This window comes from Ursus americanus, chromosome X (genome assembly GCF_024610735.1).
Source record: "Ursus americanus isolate L20-20 chromosome X, mUrsAme1.1.p, whole genome shotgun sequence".
In the NCBI taxonomy this organism is placed as follows: Eukaryota; Metazoa; Chordata; class Mammalia; order Carnivora; family Ursidae; genus Ursus; species Ursus americanus.
Window position 1 is genome coordinate 93,872,945 of NC_142164.1, and position 24,841 is coordinate 93,897,785.

Genomic DNA, 24,841 nt, shown 5'->3' on the forward strand with positions numbered 1-24,841 from the left:
AGAATACACATTCTTCTCAAGTGCATATGGAATATTCTCAAGGATAGATCATATGATAAGTCACAAAACAAGTCTTAATAAATTTAAGAAGATTGAAATCATATCAAATTTTTTATTTTTTGGTTTTGGCCAAACTTTTTATTTAGTATTCTATAGTTGCTTAACACACAGTTAAATGGCCTTACTGGGGGGGAGGGGAAAGGGGAGTTTCCTCTAGATTCCAAGGAAATGTCAGAAAGGCAACGTACAGCCATCATTATCCATTTGCTTTATTGGATTTACTGGGCAAATAGCACTTTCCTTACATAAGCAGCTGATTTCTGAGAACATTGAGATTTCAGTTTGAAGACACTCCGAAATCCTACCCCTACTACCTTTAATAGCTAGCTTGTTTGTATAGGCAGAAGGATTTACCTCTCCATTTTAGATGGCTAGATGTTTGTGGAAGGTCTCAGAATTGTTTGCATCATTTACTGGGAAAAATCGGATATAAGAAGTGGCCTTTTGGGACACTTTTACTTGGAAAATTACAACACTAGTACACAAGTCAAGTCTTACCACATTTAACATTTACTTGTTGAAAGCAATGTCATAAAGTTAAGTAGGGTTAAACAGGTTTTACTTTTTTCCCTCACAAGAACATAAAAATTATAGTAGGGGTACATAATAGGGAATTTTGAAAAGGTAACACAATTTTTCCTTTTAGTAGTCCTTGGGTGGTTCTGACAGAAAAGGTTCCACTTTTTTGTTTGTTTCTTTGAACGGGGATTTTGATCCAAAGTTTTGTTTGTTTTTACTATCTGCTTCTGTGTCCCTCTCTATCAGATCAGCTTCCTCCACAGCCTCCACCTCTACGTACTTTGTGGCTTGAAGTGTTGTAGGAATCACATGGAGGAGGGTACCTCCTTTTTCATAGAAGGGGGAAGCCCTCTTTCTTGTCTGCCAACCAGATCACGACCACTTGAGTAGAGATCACTTCCACTGTCTTGACTTCCACCATATCCATCATATGAGCTGCTGTAATCATTACAGAGGCTGCTTCCACCACAAGATGGCAGGGGCCCTCATGTAGGTGGAGCACTATGTGAGTTACCGTAACTCTCATATGTTCCTCTGTAGGAACCTCCACTTTGATGATCTGAATAGTTAGGATCAGGACCATAGCCACCTCTATCACTATAGCTGCTTGATGGGTAATCATCATGTGAACCAGAATGACCACAATCATGATAAGTATAATCTCTTAGTGGTGGAGCTTAATCTCTTGTATCACAAGAACTTGGGTAATCTCTGCTTGAATAACTGTCTTTAGTAGAATACCCATCATCTATTGGGGACAAATAAACATCTCTACGAGAGGGCAGGGATTCCTTTTAAGGTTTGCCTCCATAACTATCTCTTCCATGTCGCACAGGAGCTCTTCCTTCCATTCCATTGCTGCTGTGAACTGGTCCTGAAGGGGCAGATTTTCAGGAGGAAGACAGCAACTTCTGATGGTGGTCGCTTTTTTATTGGAAGTGGTCCGTTGGAAGAATTTATGTTAAAATTCATGGAATAGCCACCATCATCCATGTGCCCTTTGCATGAGGGAGGTCCCCTGGTTCCTCCATTTCCTCCTCTTCCACCTCTAAGACCTCTTAGAGGGCCTCTGCTTCTTGGAGGCGGAGGTGGTCCATATCTACCACTTTCAAATGATGGTTCAGTGGCTTGTTCTGTCTTGATGGCTTTTCCATCTACGGACTTTCCGTTCACAACTTTGGCTGTATCCTTAGCATCTGCTGGGCTTTCAAAAGTGACAAAAGGAAATCCTCTTGATTTGTGTTTCATAATCTTTCATCAATAGAACTTCCACTATTCGTCCATATTTGCCAAACACGGCTTCAAGGGCTTTCCTCATTTGTTTTTGTATTTTGTATTGAGGTCACCAATGAAGAGTTTCCTGGGCAATCTGCTTCAACTATTTACATCCCCTGACGAGAGTAGGAGGGGTGATGATGGTTTCAAGTTCTTATGAGCTTACTGGCAGGGGCTTTGTAGCAACTCAGCATGAGGGAGAGCTGCTGGTTCTGAGAATGGAAGAGGGAAGCCGCTATTGCTACTGTACAACAAGAGTGAACCTCATATCAAATTTTAATTCAATAAATTAATTGACTATCTATTTGACTTTATGACATTGCTTTTAATAAGCAAATGTTAAGTGTGTTGACTTGACTTGTGTACTACTGTTATAAATTTCCAAGTAAAAGATGAAAATTCTCCTATAACAACATAGAAAAGTTCTGTTATAACACAGGAGAAAACAAAAACACTTTGGCTCCAAATACTGAACTTCGTAGTTTTACTATAGCTTATCTGATCAACAGGATACATGTGGGTATGCAAAATTTCATTGACTTTGCTAACTCAATACTTACATCCATATTTCAAAGGAGAAATAACATTAATTTTACTGTTTTTGAAATAAATATAGAAAGAAGTTGAACATATCCTCTTGATACACAATAACTAAACATATTTTAATTGCAATATTTCTTAAAAGTTAAATTTATTTGAATCTAGATACAAAGATAATTTAATGTCATACTATAATTTTCTCATATGTACTGTAATGTATAGATGTAGATTATAGATGGAATGACCAAAATATTCTTCAAAAATGATTGATTTTTATGCAGAAAAAAAATATGATCAAACCTCAAACAAAATACTGGAAATGAAAATGATCTGTCATATTATGCCAGCATATGGCCATGTAAAGATATCAGGCTTTTCTTATTTTATCAAGGTACCTAATACTTTTAGGTAAATTTATTTTATAAAAGTCAGTGAGTAAATACTACACATAAGCCCTGTGAAATTTTTTCTTGTGGGTGAGATTATGGCTTTATAAATAATCATACAAGTTGCATTCTTTCAGGTGTTCAGAGCATAATTGGGGAGATTAGTCGGTCTTTTTTATGTTGCTCAGGAAAGATATTTTTCTTTATTTTAAAATGTAATATATGAAATGTACTGTAATAACCAACACCCAAGATGGTGCCAAGTACTCCACATTTTAGATATTTATGCCCTTGTGTAGTTTCCTCCCATATTGAATAGGTGTCTGATGGTGTGTGACTTCCAAAGCTAGGTCATAAAAGGCATTACTGTTTCCACCTTGGTTTTTCTTGGATCACTTCTTCTGGGAGAAGCCAGCTGACACATAGTAAAAAACTGAAGCAGCCAATGGATAGGGAAAGTAGGGAAGAACTGAGTCCTCCTTCCAAAAGCCAGCACTAGGGATGTGAGTGAGGCACCAGAGAAGCAGATTCTATAGCTCTAATCAATTCTTAAGATGTTGGCAGCCTTGGCTAACATCTGAACATCATGAGAGACTCTAAGCCAGATTCACCCTACTAAGCTGCTCTTGAATTTCTGCCCAGCTGATATTTGAGGTAATGTGTACCACAGATAAATAATATACCATAAAGAAAAATATATGTAATATATATATTACAAAACCTAATAATAAAATAAACACCTGTGACACCACCAACACCCTCAAATTTATAAAATCCGAACATTATTAAATAGTTGCATCCATCTCCACTTGTTTGTCCCTATGTTAGTATAGCACTTTTAAATGATTACTGATTGGTATTATCTCATTTTCTAGCAGAGTATGTGCCCCCTCCAACTTTTGTTTTCTCTTTTAAGAATGGCTTGGCTATTTCTTTTGCCATTTCCCACACAGTTTATTTTCAATTACCACAAGCTCAAGATCTTAGGATCCATGAAAGGCAATTGAGATATCTGTTTGAATTGCATTTCGGACAACTGAATATTTGACACTGAATCTTCCTATACATTACTTCTATTTGTTTAGGTCTTTCAGTAAATTTTCATAATATTCCTCATACATGTTTCACACAAGTTTTGCTGGATTTTTTTCTTAGGCACCTTGCATAGCCATAAAATTTGCTCTTCATTAGCTTATTCCATTTAAATTTAATTCCTAATTTTCATTGGTTTAATTGTCCCAAAAGTAGGAACATAAATATCATTAATTTTTTTTAAGGAAAACAAAAGCATTTACTCAATATTTTATTTTCTTAGCCAAGACATATTCCATGTGACTCATGCTTTTTTTTTCTTTTTTTTACCTAGGTGAGCTTAAAATAATGTCTATGACATTTCTGATACATTGCCAAATACGACGGTAAAAATATAGTAAATAAAAGTACATAAGCTAGGGGTGCCTGCATGGCACAGTCAATTAAGCGTCTGCCTTTGGCTCAGGTCATGATGCCAGGGTCCTGGGATGGAGCCCTGCATTGGGCTCCCTGCTCAGCAGAGAGCCTGCTTCTCTCTCTCCCTCTACTACTCCCCCCTGCTTGTGTTCTCTCTCTCTCTCTCTGTCAAATAAATAAACAAAAATCTTTAAAAAAGCCTACATAATCTAAATAAGAAGGAATCAGCAAAATACATAAAACATAATATGAGAAAACAGCATTTCAGTGGATATGTTTGATATGCTTTATCATCTATTTCATTATTATCCTGTAACCTTTAGTTATTTACTACTGGAAAGAGAGATAATTACCATTCAGTCAACTTATTGGATATTACCTGTAGAATATGCATGTATCTATATTTTGCTTAAGAAAAAAATGGTTTATTTATATAACAATTGCTCTGCGCAGAGTTAATAGTAGTCAATCTGAAGTTCAATTCTATTTTCAGACCAACCATAAATCTTTGGATCAAAGTACAAATGAAATATTGTCTCATAATCTCTAAATTTGTAATACAGGATTTTTTAATAATAAATACTATGAAATTGGTAAGAAGCTAAAGTAATTTCCTAAGACAAACTAGCTATGAAACCTAAACAAAAGATTCCTTAGTTTCTTAGGTTTAAGGAATAGCTTTATAAATGACTCATAAAGTAAATCTAAAGGTAAGTTTAATAAACTGCATGTTCCCCGCCATTTTTTTTTTTTGAAAGAAAGCGTGCATGCATGTGGGCGTGTTTGTGTGAGCTGGATGGGGGAGAGGGATAGAGAGAATCTTAAGTAGGCTCCATGAGCACAGAGCCTGGTGCGGGGCTCAATCTCACAATCGTGAGATCATGACCTGAGCTGAAATCAAGGGTCCAAGGCTTAACTGACTAAGCCACCCAAGGCACCCCTCCCCCATTCTTGAAGCCAGTCATTCTTGAGAAATAATCTAGCTGCACCTGTCTTTTAGTATCACAATAAAGGCTGAACTTGGTAATAAAGTCTTGATTCTGAATCAGTCTGGGAGTGATCAAGAGTCATTTCTTTTTCAGAATCCTCAGTAGTGCATTTAAACAAGTATGTGTGAGCACTATCTTCTCTTTCAGCTCTACAATTTTTTCCTGTAGAGAGGTCCATTGTGATTCTCCAACTCAGATGCACTTACTATGGCTTTTGTGGAACTAGCATACCAGAAGGAAGTTAGACGTAACCTCTCAAAGCAAACAGGAAAGCACTGATGAATAAAAATGGAAACCAATGGGAAAGATTATTGGTGTTGCCTCTGAGTGAACTTTCAACGTCCTCTGGGGAAGGAAAAAATTTTCCCTCTACCCTTCTAGGTTCTTGGCTGAGACCCTCCTGTAATAAAAAAAAAAAAAAAACTAATGGGAGAAAAACAAACAAAAGTTTAATAACATGTATACTTCATGTATACATGGTAGAGACCCAGAAAAACTGAGTAACTCCTCTAAATGGCCCAAGCCACCAACTTTTTTTTTTTTTTTTTAAGATTTTATTTATTTATTTGAGAGAGAGAAAGAGAGTGAGAGCACAAGCAAGGGGAGGGGCAGAAGGAGAAGCATGTGCGGCTCAATCCCAGGACCCTGGGATCATGACCTGAGCTGAAGGCAGATGCTTAATCTACTGAGCCCCCCAGGTGCCCCCAACCAAGACACCACCTTAAATCTCATCTCGAGCTAAAGACAAAGGATGTTGTGGGTGGGAAGTCAGTTGTGAGAGGCTACCAGGAAAAGGACAGTAAACAGGAGTAAGGCTGTTATGCAGATTTAAGTCACTGCCTTCTGTACTGATCAGAGTTTCTAGAGATTTAGTCAACCTTCTCTTCCTGATACAGAGAGAGAGGGATTAACCCTTACAAATGGAGATTTCCCTTATAAACATAAATATTTCTTACAAAAGAATAAGTTCTATTCAGTTTTCAGATCTTTACCTGTGTCTGCTGTTTCTTAAAAATAACAAGCTTAACATAATCAATATGCCAAAGAGGCATATTTTGGGGTGGTATATTTTGCTCTCTTTCAGTCCAATGTAAGGGGGTTTCCCAAAGGATGTTATCTCTTATTCTTCTTGGAATACAGGCAAGGTTTTGGCTCCTCAGCTCCCAGTCCTGCAGGACCCAGTGGTGGGTATCTCTTTACCATCTGCTTGTCTCACTCCATAAAAGTTATAAAAGAAAGTTTGACAATTGCTTTCTTAGTCTCACCATCACAAAAGTCACCCTGTTGCAACTTAGCATAGCACCAAAAATAATCTTTTGATATCTGAAGAGGTACATTTTTATGTTTCTACATTTATTTTAGACTCATGGCTGAAGTAGAGAAATGAAGCTGTAAGCTCTCTTATTGCTGGGGTGTCTAATTGAGAAGAGCCTCTTGTAATCTGAAATATTTTCCTATCTCCAGAAGGTATTAATGAATTAGGTTATACATTCTCCAAAATTAATGGAACTTTATTTTAATGGGTTTATAGAGATTTATAAATGTGTTTCTATATCATAGTATTTCTAAAGGTTTTATAGGAAATAAAGAAGCTGAAACTTTAAATATGCTAGTCTTCTTTTTTTTTTTTTAAGATTTTATTTATTTGTCAGAAAGAGAGAGGGAGGGAGCACAAGCAGGGGGGAGAAGCAGAGGGAGAAGCAGGCTCACTGCTAAGCAGGGAGTCCGATGCGGGACTTAATCCCAGGACCCCGAGATCATGACATGAGCAGAAGGCAGACACTTAACCAACTGAGCCACCCAGGCATCCCTAAATATGCTAGTCTTTCAAGAGAAAAACATTTTCCTTACAGAAACCATGAGCATGTTTATGTAAGAACCCAAGTTCACATTTTCAAAGTGAATCTCTGTACAAATTCAACTGGTTTTAAAACAATTTTATGACTTTTCTCAAATTTTTATAAGTGTTAAATATAATGCAATTAATAAATTTTATTTTTTATTACATTTAAGTTTGTCTTTTCATGAAGAGACTAATAATTCTGAAATTCACAAACTTTTTATATTGGCTTTTTGATCAGATAGCAAATTTATTTCTATATACTGGTTAGGATTATGAAAAATTTAAAACTATATTCATAATTCTGACAAAATTCTTATACAATAGTAATTATGTACAAAGTAGTATGGACGTCTGTACATAATTTTCTAAGATTCTTATATGTATTCATGAGTTTTGCTCATCTGTTGATTATTTTGCATGATAGATGTTTACTTTGTGAAAAAGAAGTTGAGTTGGTTAAAAGATATGGCTACTGTGGGTAACTGAGACTCCATTAAATTAACAATTGCAGAAAAGCACAGATGTGTGTGCAAGGTAATGGGATGTATTTTATCAAAAAAAAAAAAGGAAAGAAAGAAATAAGTTTGTAAAATAAGGTGTCTGTTTCAAAAGATAAATCCTGCATACACAGAGTAAGTTGTGGAATTTTTGCAGTAAGTAAATTTAGTCTTGGTTTATATAACTGCAAATAATGGGACAGAAAAAAAAGAGTTGAAATGTATTAACATTTTGACAAATTTTGTTCAGTGTTGATGAGCTTATTCACAAGATAATTTATAAAGAAGGAGTTGTGAATCTTTTAGTTGGTTTTCTCTTTGTTAAAATGACAATTGATCTTAAAGTTTTAAGCCTTAACAAGGAGCAATAAAAAGGTTACTCTTTGTGCAATCTGCGCAGAGAGCAGTATCTCATTCAAAAAATTTTCAGTGGTTTGTGTTGATTTTATCGAGTTCTAGAACAGTAGTCAGCAAATTTTTTTTCTGTGATGGCCATCACTGAAATATTTTAGGCTTTGAGAACTTTAAGGACTATAATGTCACAACTACTCTGTCACTATACTGGAAAAGCAGCCATTGACAATATGTGGAGGGGGAAATTTGCCACCCTAAAATGTATCTCTTTGGCATGTGGATTATTTTAGATTGTTTGTTTGTTTATGTATTTATTTATAGAGAGGGAGAGAAAGAATCTTAAGCAGGCTCCATGCCCAGCAAAGAACATGATGCAGGGCTCAATCTCACAACACTGAGATCATGACCTGTGCTGAAATCAAGAGTCAGATGCTTAACCAACTGAGTTACCCAGGCACCCCTTAGACTGATTATTTTTAAGAAACAGAGGACTCAATAAGTTTTTCTTTTTTGCCTCTCCACTAACTGCCTAAAAGAATTTAGAGAGAGGACCTGCTCCAAGAGAGAGCTACCACAATAGATAATGATGGTATATGAATTAGGTGTTGTAGACAGGAAGAAACATAGCAAAGGATGTTTGATAAAATTCCTCTCTGTGTCCTATTGTTTCTGTACAGCCCAGCAAACATTTGTTTACTAAACATCTACTCTTTTTCATTTTCCTTTGAATTATCTTGCTTCCTTTTGAATCCCCAGACTTCTACCCCCTTCTCCTTAGTTCTGGGTGGTGCATAAGTCTCAATTGTCTGATAGCCCATGGGCCTTATATTCTTCTACAGCTCACATATGTACAGAATTAAATTAGAGTTTCTTCTTTCAATCTATCTTATGTCAATTTAGTTCTTACACCAACGAAAAGAATCTTAAAAGGTAGAGAAAAATTTTTCCTCCCCAATGGTATAAAGAATTAGATGTAGTTGTATTCAATAATATTTATGAGCACTGAATTTTCATATCTCACAGAATGTTATCCCTATTTTAAATTTTTTCAAATACTTGAAAATACAAAAACTATTCTTAGTCTGTGAACTGTACCCATGAACTCATGACTAGCCTATGGGCCATGATTTGCTAACCTCTATTTATAGATTGTTAAAAGCTAAAAGAACAAAGGGTCCTCATTTTTAAAGAGCTAAAACTCTTACAACCACAGTCACCTGCTTCTAGTTTATTTTAAAACATTGTATTGCCACTTGGATTAAATAGATAAGCAAATATTGTTTCTCAGGTGCCCATTATTCCTATCTTAATCAAGTACCTAAGTCTCCTTTGATAACTGTTTTGATTTTGTCTTCCCAAGATCAGACCCTTAATTAAAAAATTAAGATATCTTTACACATGAAAGTATCTTTGAAATTTCCCAGCAGGCCCTAAAAAATCACAAAGATCTCTTCTTTCTCCTTATTAACAACAAGAATAAAGATACTATAAAAATTAAGGTTATTTGGTCTGCTCCACATTTATTAATTAGCTCAATACTATTTTAAGATGAATAAAAAGAATACTAAAAAAATAAAGAAGCTCATCCTTACCTAAGTTATTTTTGCACATAAAATTATTTTAGTAAAAAAATTTAAGAAATTTTACACTTCACAGCAAGGCTTTGTGTATATGTCAATGTGCTCATTATTTAAAATATTGTTATTTTGATACTCTTGATTACTATACTAAATTAACAATAGCCATTTATTCTCATCTGTAGGTGAATTTTATTTTCCTCTGATTTTTACTTGAAGACTCAAAGGTTAGAACTCCTGTATTCAACAGAGAAGGTCAGTTTCTGTGACTAAAGGAAAGGACTCTACCAAATACCTTAACTATATATATATGAAAGAAAAGACTCTTGACTGAAGACTGTCAAGCTTATACCACTTAGAAAACTTTCCAACAGTACTAGAGGGCTGAATTAGGCTTCCTAAGAATATTCCACAAGAAGATGACTTCATGGAGGCAGACTGTTGATCCAAGGTCCAAGGGAACAAGAATTAACTACATAGAGGAAACAGTCAGAAAAACTAAGAGGCAGCCCATGAAATGGGAGAATATATTTGCAAATGACACTACAGATAAAGGACTGGTGGTATCCAAGATCTACAAAGAACTTCTCAAACTCAATACACGAGAAACAAATAAACAAATCAAAAAATGGGCAGAAGATATGAACAGACACTTTTCCAATGAAGACATACAAACGGCTAACAGACACATGAAAAAATGTTCAAAATCACTAGCCATCAAGGAAATTCAAATCAAAACCACACTGAGATTCCACCTTACGCCAGTTAGAATGGCAAAAATAGACAAGGCAAGAAACAACAATTGTTGGAGAGGATGTGGAGAAAGGGGATACCTCCTACATTGTTGGTGGGAATGCAAGTTGGTACAGCCACTCTGGAAAACAGTGTGGAGGTCCCTTAAAAAGTTAAAAATTGAGCTACCCTATGATCCAGCCATTGTACTACTGGGTGTTTACCCCAAAGATACAGACGTAGTGAAGAGAAGGGCCATATCACCCCAATGTTCATAGCAGCAATGTCCACAATAGCTAAATCGTGGAAGGAGCCGAGATGCCCTTCAACAGATGACTGGATTAAGAAGTTGTGGTCCATATATACAATGGAATATTACTCAGCTATCAGAAAGAACGAGTTCTCAACATTTGCTGCAACATGGACGGCACTGGAGGAGATAATGCTAAGTGAAATAAGTCAAGCAGAGAAAGACAACTATCATATGATTTCTCTCATCTATGGAACATAAGAAGTAGGAAGATCGGTAGGAGAAGAAAGGGATAAAGAAAGGGGGGGTAATCAGAAGGGGGAATGAAACATGAGAGACTGTGGACTATGAGAAACAAACTGAGGGCCTCAGAGGGGAGGGGGGTGGGGGAATGGGATAGACTGGTGATGGGTAGTAAGGAGGGCACGTATTGCATGGTGCACTGGGTGTTATATGCAACTAATGAATCATCGAGCCTTACATCGGAAACCGGGGATGTACTGTATGGTGACTAACATAATATAATAAAAAATCATTAAAAAAAAAAAAGAATTAATTACATAGGACTGAATAAACTGATGAGAAAATTTTATTAGTGGTTATTTGGAATATTGTTAATGTTGTTTTAATATTCTATTTACTGATGAATACACAAGGAATCACTTTTTCTTCCTTCTAGATCCCTTACACTCAATTTAGAGTTTTTTATCCTTTTATAAATAGAAATGAAGCATATTAAAATGTAATCTAATTTTCAATGAAGTCTCATAATTCAGAAACAAATATTTTTAGAGTTTTCTTATTTTTGTGGTAATAGTTATTATCATAAGAATCTGTCTCCATTTTACCTCAAATTGGAAAAGTTGATTGTGCAACCAAAGATGTAGTGTGGTGTTATATTTGGAAATGAATCACTTTTAATCAAGTACAGCAAGCTCGCCATTAAAGAACAAAGGCTCTGATGCCTACAAAACGTTCATAGGAAACTGGCCTGGTGCCTAGCTTATAGAGCTTCAGCCTTACAAGTGATAAAGTCACATCCTGGCAGGCCAGGAACCAGAGCATATTTTGGGGACCTTAAGAGGAATTTACTAATTCTATGGATACAACAGTAAAATCTAGGAGAGAGATTTTCCTGGCCTTGACTTCCTAGCCTAAACTTTACAAAATCCTTTAAATGGTTCAATCTTGAGCTCTTTAACAAAATTTACAAACAAAAGTTAATAGTTTTACTTTAGTGTCTGTTAAGTACTACATTATCAAGAAAGCTTATGGGGTTATTTAACATCTCTTATTGCATTTGTGAAAATAAACAGTCTAAACTATAATGAGGCCAGCCTTTTTTTCCTGATCAATATTTGGAGATTATTTATGGCCCAAACAGGGAATGCTATGGACTGAATAGTTTTTGTCCTCCCAAAATTCAAATGTTGAAACCCTAATTCCAATATGATGGTATTTGGAGAGGAGACTTTCAGAATGCAATTAGATCATGAAGGTGGATCATTTATAAATGGAATTAGAGTCTTTATAAGCAGAAACATGAGGGAGATAATCTCTCTCTTTCTGCCACATGAAGACACAGCAAGAAGATGGCCAAATGCAAACTAGGAAAGGGTCCTCATGAGAACCCAGTCATGCCGACACCTTGATTTCGGTCTTCCCAACCTTCAGAACTGTGAGAAATAAATGTTTAAGCTACCCAGTCTTTTATTTGTTAAACTGGCCTGAACTAAGACATGGAGATTTTTTTAAAAAATTATTAAAACTAGAAAAAAGACAGAAAAGGTGGGCGGCACATCTTTTCAATGTTATTGTGACATTGTTTAATAAACTCAACCTAGGATTATATAATTTTCTAGGGGAATGTACCTGTGTTTGAGTTTGCTATTTACTATTTGATTAGAACTGAGACACTATTAAGTTACTTGCCAAAATGTAAGTTTCTCTCTGATAGAAAAGATTATCCTGATGGTTATGGTTTGATTGCCCCATAGGACAATAATGAGTTTTGTATCTAACCTGGCATCCCTACTTTAAAATATTTTAGATGGTTGTTAGACTATATAAACCCCTTTTTATGAAATGCTCTTGGAGCCAGTTTTACCGTCTGAGTGGTTTTCTTCATTAGTTAATGAGTTGAATAAAATGTTTATTTTATATTTGTATAAGTCATTTTTAACTTCTTTAAAGTCATAAGTTGACCCATATAAGGTATTCATGATTACAGAAGCTTACATTTTAATATAAATATAAGAGTTCATATGGGTATTCTCATAAGGCTTCAATACCACAGAGAAGAAAATAAGGCCAAAATTTAGTCTCCTTTTACCTTGAGTTATATTTAAATTTTCTGACACAGAGTTTAAATTAATTAGATGTGTATCCTGTAATAGCAAAGAGGATGACAGGCATTCTGAACGTAGATTAAATAGACTTAATGTCATGAACCAGAAATTGTCTCTAGAAATAACTGATCCTATTTTCCAATTACTTTCAGAAATGACAGAATAATAGTAAATCTGCCAAAACCAAAATTGTTTTTGGTAGATATTTTCCAAAGGGCATACTGTGAATATTAATGAAGCCAATGCAGCAATTTGTTTAGTCATTTCAATGTATATTTAGTAGCTGACTCAAACCCCACAGACCACTGAGAAATGGTGTTGCACAGAAATCATAATTTATTTTTTAAAGATTTTACTTATTTCTTTGACAGAGAGAGAGAGCAAAAGTAGGGGGAGCAGCAGGCAGAGGGAGAGGGAGAAGCAGGTCTGCCTGATGCTTGATCCCACGACCCCGGGATCATGACCTGAGCCAAAGGCAGACGCTTAATGACTGAGCCACCCAGGCACCCAAAAATCAGAATTTTCTACCCCCACAGGAGCAATACTGAAATTTTCCTCTGGCCAAGGTGAATCACTAAATACACTTGCACTTAAAAACTTTCCTGTGTAAAGTATGTATACTGTATTCCATAAGATGGAACTCTGGGGTCTTCATCAACCATTTGCTAAGACATGGGAACTAATGCAAATGTGAACTAATGGTTGAAAGAAAAAAAGCTGACCTTGTCTACAGGCAAAATTATTTGGAGGTGATAAAGTATTTTGTCACTTCATCTGGGTGAGAATGAAGTTTTCTGCTATCTTAATTTGAACACTCACAGCCTGTAGTCCTTAAACTGACCAACAATTATCAACATATAACATATATCTTACTTTTTTATTTGTTAGTTTTCTCTTTTCCTTACTAAAGTGTAAACTTCATGATGTCAGAGATTTTTGCCTGTGTTCTGTTTTCCTGCTATAACCTATCAGTTAATAAATGTGCCTGGTACATAGTAACTGCTCAATACACATATATTAAATAAATTGAATGAAGTAGATGAGTGAATGAATGGATGGGACTGATTTAAGTCCATTTAACACTATGACAATATAAGAATTTTTTTTTCCCTTGGAGAGGGAGAGATGGGGGGTATGGGAGGGGCAAAGGGAGAGGGAGAAAGAGAATCTTAAGCAGGCTCCATGCCCAGAACAGAGCCCACATGGGGCCCAATCTCACAACCCTGAGCTCATGACCTGAGCTGAAATCAAGAGTGTGATGTTTAACTGAGCCACCCAGGAGCCCCAGTATAAGAAATTTTTAAACAGGTCCAAGTATCTCTCATTTTACGTTCCCTTTTATTACATAATAAGATTCATATGTTCTGAATGTTATTACTTTTATGTTAGATTCACCTTAGAGTTTATGTTTTTATTTTGCTTTACCAAGGCTTAATGTTTAATAAATGACAGAAACTGTTACCCCTGTCATTATTATATATTACCTCCTTTTAAATCCAATAATTTATAAAGTTTTTTCTTTCCATTTTGGTACTTTTCTTGTATATTTTTATAGGTCCTTTCAAATTCTGTTGTTAATCAGACAAAGTATAAATTAAAAATAAATATCAGTTACATCTAACCCATGAAAAATCTATTTTTAAAAACTCTGAAATGATTACTAAAATATTATTCACATACCTATTCTATCAAAACCCTTCAGAAAATAAAATACGTTTGTAAGAAATACTTCTTTCTACTTCGTATCAGTGAACAATTATGAATTTTGAATAATTAAATAATTCTCACAAAACTGTTACATTGGTAAGAGAAGTACAACATTTTCTATTGAGAAAAATATAATCAAAGGTAGTTAGTGTAGAAAAATCATTAAATATATATATAAATTACATTCTAATTTCTGAGTGGTTTTGCCTTCTATGTAGTGAGTTCAAATAAAAAATTACCGGCACAAAAATAAGTTGTTAGGTTGTATTACTTCACCATCAGTTTACATTGATCAAACATACTCATTTTCCCACAAATGCTAACTAATCAGTGTACAGTTGATTAAATGAAACAAAAGATCTGATATTGCCTATGAATATATATTTTGTCATCTACAGTACATGTTAACATTCTAATTGCTATTTTGAACTGTAAATATAAACATAAAAATATTACTGGAGTTTAAAGTTTAGTTGAAAGTACAAAAAAGGACAAAAACTCAAATACTGATAAGTGGTCTAAACATGACATTTCTTTGCGTACCAAAAGAGTTTTTGTCAGTTAGTCTTTAGAATCTATAATAATTCTCCTTAAGAACACTGCAGATATTAAGTAGGGATTTTCAAGTTATAATGGCAGATAATGACCACTACTTTGCTCTCCATCCACTGGAATATGCATTAAATCTTCCAAAAAGTTTCAAACTTTTAACAGCATTGGAAACTAAGAATCTTTAATCCGCGAGGCTCAAAGAAGTATTATTTAATAAGCATATGTGAGCTCATGAGGCAGAATGTAGTAAACAACAGAGATAAGGAGGGACCATAAAAACTTCCATTCATCTATGTGTTAAATTGATTAAAAAAGAGAGAACTGTATTGTCTGTCCTCCCCAATCTGCCCCATTCATGCCTCTCATTTTATAATCAGTTCCATTCTGAGTTGAGGGAACTATAGGAATGGTGCCCTTTGGAGAATGTAATTATTTACCATCTCTGCAAATGGAAGAAAAAAAGAATTTCTAAGAATATCCAGAAACAGATCTCTACCTCATGGGCATACCAGGCAGTGAAACCAAGATATCCTTCTTTAGACTGGAAAACTTAAATATTACAAACAGCATTACATTACAAAAACTAAAGTTAAAATTATAAAACAGCAACGATAAAAACTCTTTTGCACCAGCTGCTGAATGGGCTAATTGGTTATCTCTTTGTTTTACAAATTAAGAAAATAATTCTAATAGTAATCTCACGGCGATTATAAGAAAGGAGAATATACTGATTTAGACCTGAAACTGATGTAACAACAGATAAAGTTTTATATCTTCTATTTCATAGATGTCACAAGTCACAAAAGCAACAACAATCACAAAACAAACCAAAAACCGAATCTTTAGGAGAAAGATGTACCACATGAGTAGAAATTAGTTTTAAGAAACTGATACTGTAATATGTTCTCAGTAAGAGCATTGAAAGCTATATGAAAACACAAGAAACCACGATCAAAATTGAGTTGATTTCAAAGTCAGGAAGAAAGAAGAGTTCAGTGAGACTAGGCAACATGGCAAAGATTTAATACTGCAGGCTAAAATTCATTCTTGAAAACCATAGTGATGGTGTTGGAGAAACTGATCCATCCTGTGGAGAACAAACCTAGGACACTTTCCCTGAACACAGAATAACAAAAAAAGAGGAAGACAATCACAACTACAGGATAAGACATGGGGAAGATAGAATGAGAAAATTTATCTTCCCAAGGAGGAAATCAAAACCAAAGGGTAATGAAAGAAAATCAATATAAGATATAATTTAAGAAAACATTATACAACTGAAGAAAGGTTTGACTTATAAGACAAAGTGCTTACCAAGAAAAATACCTCATCTTATCCTAGTGAATTTGTAAAACATTTCAAGAAAAAATTAATAATTCTAAAATCAAGGAGGCAGAAAATCAGTCTTACTCCAAGGAATAAGAAAAATGACCTTTGAAACTTCTGCAATAATAAATGCAGAAGAGAGCAGAGTAAAATCCACAGTACTTTGAAAGAGAAAGAAAGTAAAAAATACTTAATATGCCAGATGGTTTGTCAGTTATGTTATGTGCATAGAGCAGAGAAAGTGAACCACCCATGTTCTCTTATAAGAAACATGTGAAGATATATTCTAGCCAGCACAAATATAGATTATTAATTTAGTCATCAAATATTTAATGATAGTTATGTGTAGTACCATTATTACAGTAGACACTATATTAGGCACTAAGGATAAAAATTTCACATAGTACTACAAGGTGATACTTGTACTTACACTTTGCTAGAGAGAAAACCAGGAGATATGACCCAGAGAGGGAATCAAAAAGGATCCTGGAGGAAGTTTTCATTGTATTGAGAACTAAAGAATGAGTAATAGTAATCAGAGTCATTGGGATGAAGGGGAAAATATTTTCAAAGATCCTGGGAAGAAAGTAACCATGACATGGCTATGGAACTGAAAGAAGCCACTGTGGCTATAGAGGAGAAAAGAGGATCATAGTGCCACATGATGCATGGGAAGTAGTAGGGACCAAAACATGCATGGCCTTACAGGCCATATTAACATTTTTGGTCTTTGTCTTAAAATCATGAGAAACCATTGACTGATTTACGGTAAGTGTGTGTATGTGTGTTTTGTCTGTGTATGAGGTACGTGTTCAAATTTATATTTTTAAAAGTTCACACTGGTTGAAGTATTTAGGAATAGATTAAAAGGGGACAATTTGGATATAGGGAAACCATCTATGACACCATTTTATTTGCATACCTCCAGAGACGATGAATTAGAGTGGTGGTGATGAAGACAGAGAAAGAACACATCTTAAAGATACACAAGACTGAAAACTAGGTTTTTGATGTGTGCAATTGATTAGACATTAATATCTTTTCACTAAAATATAACATAGTAGAAGAGGTGGGTTCAGTGTTGGGGAGAAAGTTACATGTACAGGGTGGGGAAATTCTAAGTGTAAGTGCCCTTTGAGACATTTAAATGAAAATCTCAGATTTCAAGAAAGCAGTTGGGTCTGGATTTCTGAGGAGAGTTCTCAGAAATACAAGTCTGTGAGTCATCATATGTGGGATTTATTAAAAACTTTGAAACTGGATAAGACAGAGAAAAGAGCTCACAAATATACAAGCCTGGTAAAGATGAACTGATACTAAGCTCTGAAAGAAATTAAAATTAAACTAAGAATAAATATTTTTGTAAATGTAATTTTTAAAAAGGATTCCTAAGAGAACATATATAATAAATGGCTTAATAAGATAGAGGTTTATTCCTTTTTCATCTAAAATAAGTTACATGTGTAGCAATCCAGGACTTAATTGGTACTTCCAAGGTTATCATCATCCTTAGAAAGTAATTTTGATTCTCAGGTTCTCCTTTGGCTCCAAGACTCTTGCTATATCCCTACTTTATGTGTCCTTATTCCAAGCAGGAAAAGGAGGAAGAATGTAGAAAATCCAGAAGACTTACCTGATTTATGCTTCAACTTGTTGCTCACTTTTGGGTGCATGTCACTGGGAAACGTAGTTTTGGGTTGAACACATTGCCATCTGGAATGAAATGTGCTTTCTGTGAATAAAGAAGAGAATAGGCACTTGGGAAGGCAACTGTGGGAAATCACTGTTATGCACTACTGTTTATGGTTTATATATTACAGACTCTCTGAATGAAATTTTGGCAAACTTTATTCAAATACTTAAATTCATACACACTTCGGATGGAGGGTTTTCACTTTTAGGAAGCTATTCTAACGAAACAGAGAAATTCTGTCTCACCAAGCAGATTTGGGAAGTTTACAGCTATGGTCACCCTGGTATTTAGATTGGAAACAATCCAAATGTCAAGAAAACCAAAGTTGTAGGTTCTGGATATCAACAAATTAATTCTTGAGTGGGGCATGGGATATAGTTGTCCCCTTAAGATAATTGAAATTGGAGTTCCTGGTCCCATTATTTTAATAATAAAGCTTCAGTAATTATATCAGACTGAAGTCTTTCTCTTAAGTTTTGAAATCTTATACTCTGGTCAGCTTTCCCAAAGTAATCTGTTTTTTCATTCTCACTTATCCAATGCTCTATAGCCTGGTGCCTGTTAAACACTGTATATTGATCTAGTCTGTTATCAGTATTGGAAACAGGTAAGCTTTATCATCGTCTATTTAGTTTGTCATTAGGAGATTTCATGTCCTAGTTGATGAGAAATATGATATTTTGTCCATTCTTCATCTTTCAAAAACCATTTGAAATTTCTTTCTTCCTAACTATGGTGGGAGACCACCAGCTATATTCAGTTTGTTTCTATAGGATCTTAATTTTCCTAAACAATTTGGCTTGCATAACAAATATTGAGAAAGGTACAAATTTACTCTTCATAAAAAGATAATTACTTAACAGAAAAAGAATATTATGTACATTACACTCCTATATCATTAAAATTATCTATTAAATTAAGTTAAAATTACTAAATCACCTTTCATTGTATTATAACTTTCTTGTTAAACTCATATTAAATTTTCTTTTTATGATTATAACTAAAGAGTTATGCTTTTATTTACAGACTCACCTTGTTCAAAATAATTATAGTAGTACTGTTTCTGTTGTGCACATATCATCAAAACATAGACAATGAGGATCTTTTTTTAACTGAGTTCATATAATCCTTGCACTATCCCAACTATCTTTGAAATTTTCCTCATTTGGGGGCAGTCGTAATATGTTCCAGGTCAAAAGATCAGCTATTATCTAAGAAGTGCTAGTTCTTTTTTACAAAGGAAGAGAAGTTTTAGAAAGTAAATTCTGGGCATTGAGGGCTGTGGATCAGATTTTTGCACACAAGTAAGTCTGGTAGATAGGATGAGATTAATGGTGGGTCAAATTCAAGCTAGAACTAGAAAAGTTACTACTTTTAAAAAGGCCACAAGTTCACAATATTTCTAGTTTCATACTATTAAATATTTTTATTTGATGTGAAGTTTAGTTTATCAGTAACATGCACACTTAAATTATTAATCCTTCCCTAAAGTTTTAAATGTGCCCTTTTTCTTTTATAATTCTTATGCCTCATTGACTTCCGTTTTAGCGTCACTGCATTGTCTTTCACCATTGGTTACAGTAAGAGAAAGAAATGTTCTCTAATGTGTTTATTCTTTTTAGTCATCTTATTGATAGGTAGTGAAATAAAATATATAGAAATATAAGTTCATTTTATTTTCATATTGCAGAAATGAAATAAGTTCTAGTCTATCAGAGAGTGAAGTAATTATTTTTAAAGTAAAATGTTAAAGTGTGTGCTGTTATGTCTTGTGACATATCCACCAATTTAGATTTTAAGTTAAAAAAACTCATATGTGGGGCGCCTGGGTGGCACAGCGGTTAGGCATCTGCCTTCGGCTCAGGGCGTGATCCCGGCGTTATGGGATCGAGCCCCACATCAGGCTCTTCCGCTATGAGCCTGCTTCTTCCTCTCCCACTCCCCCTGCTTGTGTTCCCTCTTTGCTGGCTGTCTCTATCTCTGTCGAATAAATAAATAAAATCTTTAAAAAAACAAAACAAAACAAAACAAAAAACCCTCATATGTAGTTATTTTTAGCAAATAATTAGTGATATCTTTTTGTGTGCTGTTATGAAGCACAGCATTTATTATTTTGTAGGTCTCAATAATCCTTGAGCAAATATGATATGCAAATACATAATTAGCTACTTTATTAATCATTCATTTAAAATATTATGTACTCTGTATCAAACATTCTTCAAGGTCTAGGGATACAATAATAAACAAGATACTTACATCTCTTCTCCCCTAAGTTACAAAAACAGTTGAGAAAACATCCAGTTAAATAAATGATTATAATGTAGCTTGATGAATGTTATACATAGTAGGAGAAACTAGAATTTAAAAAAAATGATTATTTTATTTTTTAAAGATTTTATTTGTTTAACGCGAGAGACAGTGAAAGAGGGAACACAAGCAGAGGGAGTGGGAGAGGGAGAAGCAGGCCTCTTGCTGAGTAAGGAGCCTGATGCGGCCCGACCCCAGGACCCTGGGATCAGGACCTGAGCCAAAGGCAGACCCCCCAACACCTGAGCCACCGAGCCACCCCGAGAAACTAGAGTTTTATGGGAGCCTATTGCAATGGTACAGACCTGTCTTAGTGATAGTCTTCCTCTGAATGCCACATTTAGGTTAAGAAATAGAGAATGAATAGGACTTAGCCAGACAGAGGGTAAAGGTTGCATAGTGGAAGTGATGGCCTTACAGAGTGAATATCATCTATTTTTAGAAGTCAGATATTATCCAAACGGCAAAAGTAAGTCTTTGAAGGGACTTAGGCAGTGAATAATCAGATAACCATTTTTAGAAATGTTACTTAGACTGGCAGATGCTTAACCGCTGTGCCACCCAGGCGCCCCTCACCTTGAATATTTTTTATCACAGCTTAGAATCAGATATATCTTCAAGGACCCCTGGGAGTTCCTTTCAGTGTAAAATAATATTTGGAAATTATATCTGGTTGGTACGTTTGCATTTTCTCCTGGGCTACCACAGTTTTTTGAGCATTTTGAAACCTAAGAGATATGCATTTAATTTATTTTAAAAAGAAAAATTTTTTTTTACCTTTTCCTGCTACTCAGAGAGGAGTCCATACAGCATTGTCCTAGGTTCCTGTCAGAAACAGAACCGTTCACTGTGTCCGGACCTCGTGGCGTCCTGAAAATGAAGACGGAGGATGTCCTTAAATTTCTTGCAACAGGAACCCACTTAGGTGTCACCAATCTTGACTTCCAAATGAAACAGGCCATCTACAAAAGGAAAAGTGATGGCATCTACATCATAAATCTGAAGAGAACCAGGGAGAAACTTCTTTTGGCAATTCGTGCCACTGTTGCCACTGAAAATCCAGCTGATGTAAGAATACTGGCCAGCAGGCTGTGCTTTAAGTTGTAGTTGCCGGTGGGGCCACTTCCATTGCTGGAAACTTCAGTAAGACGATCCAGACAGCTTTCCGGGAGCTGCAACTTCCAGAAGTTACTATATCCCAGGGCTGACCAGTAGTCTCTTACAGAGGCGTCTTAAGTTAACTTGCCTACCATCGGTCTGTGTAACACAGATTCTCCTCTGTGCTATGCGGACTTCGTCACCTCACGCAACAACAATAAGCACCTGTTCAGTGGGTCAGACGCAGTGGGTTCTGGGCCCGGAGATTCTGCGCATGTGCGGCACCATTTCCCGTGCGCATTCTCCGTGAGTCCTGTCTGATCTCTACTTCCACAGACATCCTGAAGAGATTGAAGAGTATACTGCCGCTAAAAAGGCTGTGAAACCAGAGGAATTTCAGGGTGAAGGACCTCTCTAGCGCCTGAATTTACTGCTACTAAACTTGAGGTCACAGCCGCGTCCGAAGGCACGCAGGCGCCCTCTGTGCCTGCCAGTGGTTCCCTACTGAAGATTGGAGCATGTAGCCCGCCACCCCCACTGAAGACTGGTCTGCAGCCCCCACTGCTCATGCTGCTGAATGAAGAGTCACTGAGTGGTCTTAAATTGTTCTTCCATGGGCTCTTAAATAGAAAATGGAATATAAAGCTGGCAGCAAAAAAGTTTCTGAAAAAGTAAGTAAATAAACTACAAATTCATAAAACTGATTTCCCAAGTTTAAATGGCAATTATAGGATTTTATTTAATTTGTTTGATTTATATCTTTATCTTGTCTTTTATACTGAAAATCTTGGTCCCTAATGATATTAGTATAATAATGTATATGCTGTAATCTATTTTGTGTGTAGTGGAGTATGTCTATATGCTTATAATAGTTTTAAAATTATACTAACATTAAACTTCATAACAAGCCCAGTAGCTGCAATTTAAGATTTAGTGATCTTTATTTTTGGTCCCACTCAGGAGTATATTCAAGTCAAAATTCTATTTTTAAATTAATTGCGATAAATATCCTTGCCATTATGTTACCAATTTGATATAAAGTAACATTAGTGATTTTCAATTTGGTTTTTATTTTAGGGATTGCTTCACTTTTTAAAATTTAATGTTATCTTTCAAATACATAAAATATGAACAAAATTCTAAGGTCAAAACTATAAACAAGGCACATTAAAAAATACCAGCTTTCCTTATTCTTTCTACCACCTCTCTTTTGTCTTCTTCCTATCTAAAGTTTACTATATCTTCTAATTAATGCTTGGTTTATCCCTTCACTGTTTCTTTTTGAAAATATTAGCACATATGTGTGTATATGTGTATGAGTCTGCATATGAATTCTTACACCTTTGTTACTCAAGAGGTGTAACGTTTTTTTCATTTTTTTGTACAACTGTTGGGCTTTTGCAAATAGTAGGACAATAAAGAGCCTTGTGCATTAGTCACTTAATATTTCTGTGAGTGTATCTTAGGGGCAGATTCCTAGAAGTGAAATTTTTGGGTCAAATGGTAAATGCCTGTTTAATTTTGCTAATTAATAATTTGCTAATATCAAATCTTAGAAGTGGTATGGTTTTGAATTTCTACTAGCAGTGTATGAAAGTGATTCTTCGGCGCCTGGGTGGCTGGAGTCGGTTAAGCATCTGCCTTCAGCTCAGGTCATGATCCTGGAAGTCTCACATCAGGCCCCTTGCTCAGCGGGGAGTCTGCTTCTCCCTTTGCCCCTCCCCTCTGCTCCCGCTCACTTCCTCTCTCTCTCACTGTCTCGTAAAAATGAAAATAAAATAAAATAAAATAAAATAAAATAAAATCTCACAGCCTTAGCAGAGTATGTTTTCAAAATGTTCATCTGTTTTTAGATATGATGCCTCACTGTAGTTTCAATTTGTATTTCTCTTATATATGTGATTAAGGGCCATTGCTGGTTCTTTTTCTGTGAAGTGTTTTCCATGTCATTTACCTATTTTTTATTTACCTATTTTTTTTTCCCTAAAGCTTTTGGGCTTTTTCTGCTTATTTCTTAGATGTTTTTCTTATTTAATAGCAACGTTTGTCCTCTGTATGTGATTTAAGATGCAAATATATTCAATTTTGTCATTTTTCCTTATCTCTCCTACCCTCCCTCCCTCTCTTTCTCTTCTTTATTCATACCATGCACATTTTTACTATAAAAATAACCAGGAATGGCTTTTTGATTCTAGATTTTGAATCACAGCAAGGCATTTTTTACCTTTCCTAGATAATAAAAGAATTCACCTATATAATTTACTAGTACAATTTTATTTTAGCATTTAGATATCTGATAGTATTTTTAAAAATTCTCATGGTCTGCAGTGCATCTTTTGATATACAGCATTTTATTATTGGTTAATCATGAATATTTTTTAAATCTCTCATGATTTTTTTTTTTTTTTTTTTGGATGATGAGACTACTTTAAAAGTAGTCTGTATAGGGGCACCTAGGAGACTCAGTCAGTTAAGTGTCCGACTCTTGATCTCAGGGTTGTGAGTTCAAGCCCTGCATTGAGCTCCGTGCTGGGTATGGAGCCTACTTAAAAAAAAAAAAAAATTAAAAGTAGTTCGTATAATACCACTTCTTTGACAATTTTTGAGACTTGGTTTTATGAATTAGGTGGTCATTTTCCTAAATGTTCAGTATGTACTTAAGTATTCTCCACATGTTGTTCCAGAGTTCTGCATACGACCACTAAGTAAATTGTGTAGAAATTTTGTTCAAATTTTCTGTGTCTTACTATTTCGTCTGCTTGGCTTGTAAGAAACTGAATTATGTTGATATCTTCTTCTATGTTGTTGGATTTGTCTATTTCAGCTTGTAGTTCTGGCCAGTTTAGCTTCACATACTGTAAGAATGTTTTACCATATACAAGAGTTAGCATTTTTGTATATTCTTAGAGAACTGACACTTTTCTCTATATAAATATGCTAAATCCATCCTGCTTAGGTCTATTTTTTCTAATATTAGAATAATAGACTTAACTGTAATTTCATTAGCGTTTTCTTGGTACATAATTATTAATTATTTTAATTTCAGTTTTTACTTGACCTTGGGTTTTGGGTGCATGTATTATAAAGACCATATAGCTGAAATTTGGTATTTTTATATACGCTGAAAATATGTGTCTTAATTAGTAAGCTTAGTTCATATATTACTGAGAAGTAAGGGTTAGTTTATCCCAGGTTGGTCTATGCAGGTTGGTCTCCAGAAAGAGTTCATACACTCCTATAAAGCTCTGTGGAGATGAGTTATGGTCTGGTGACTAAGACAACCACTCCTGGTACATATTAAGGTTTGGGCCCCCGCCCTGGGTTATATGAAGAGAGCAT

The 24,841-nt window shown here is 35.1% G+C and overlaps 1 pseudogene; it reads right to left on the reverse strand.

Moving 5' to 3' along the window:
* Positions 1 to 884: 884 nt before the first annotated feature.
* Positions 885 to 24,393, reverse strand: LOC123786648 (RNA-binding motif protein, X chromosome-like; annotated as a pseudogene).
* Positions 24,394 to 24,841: the final 448 nt, after the last annotated feature.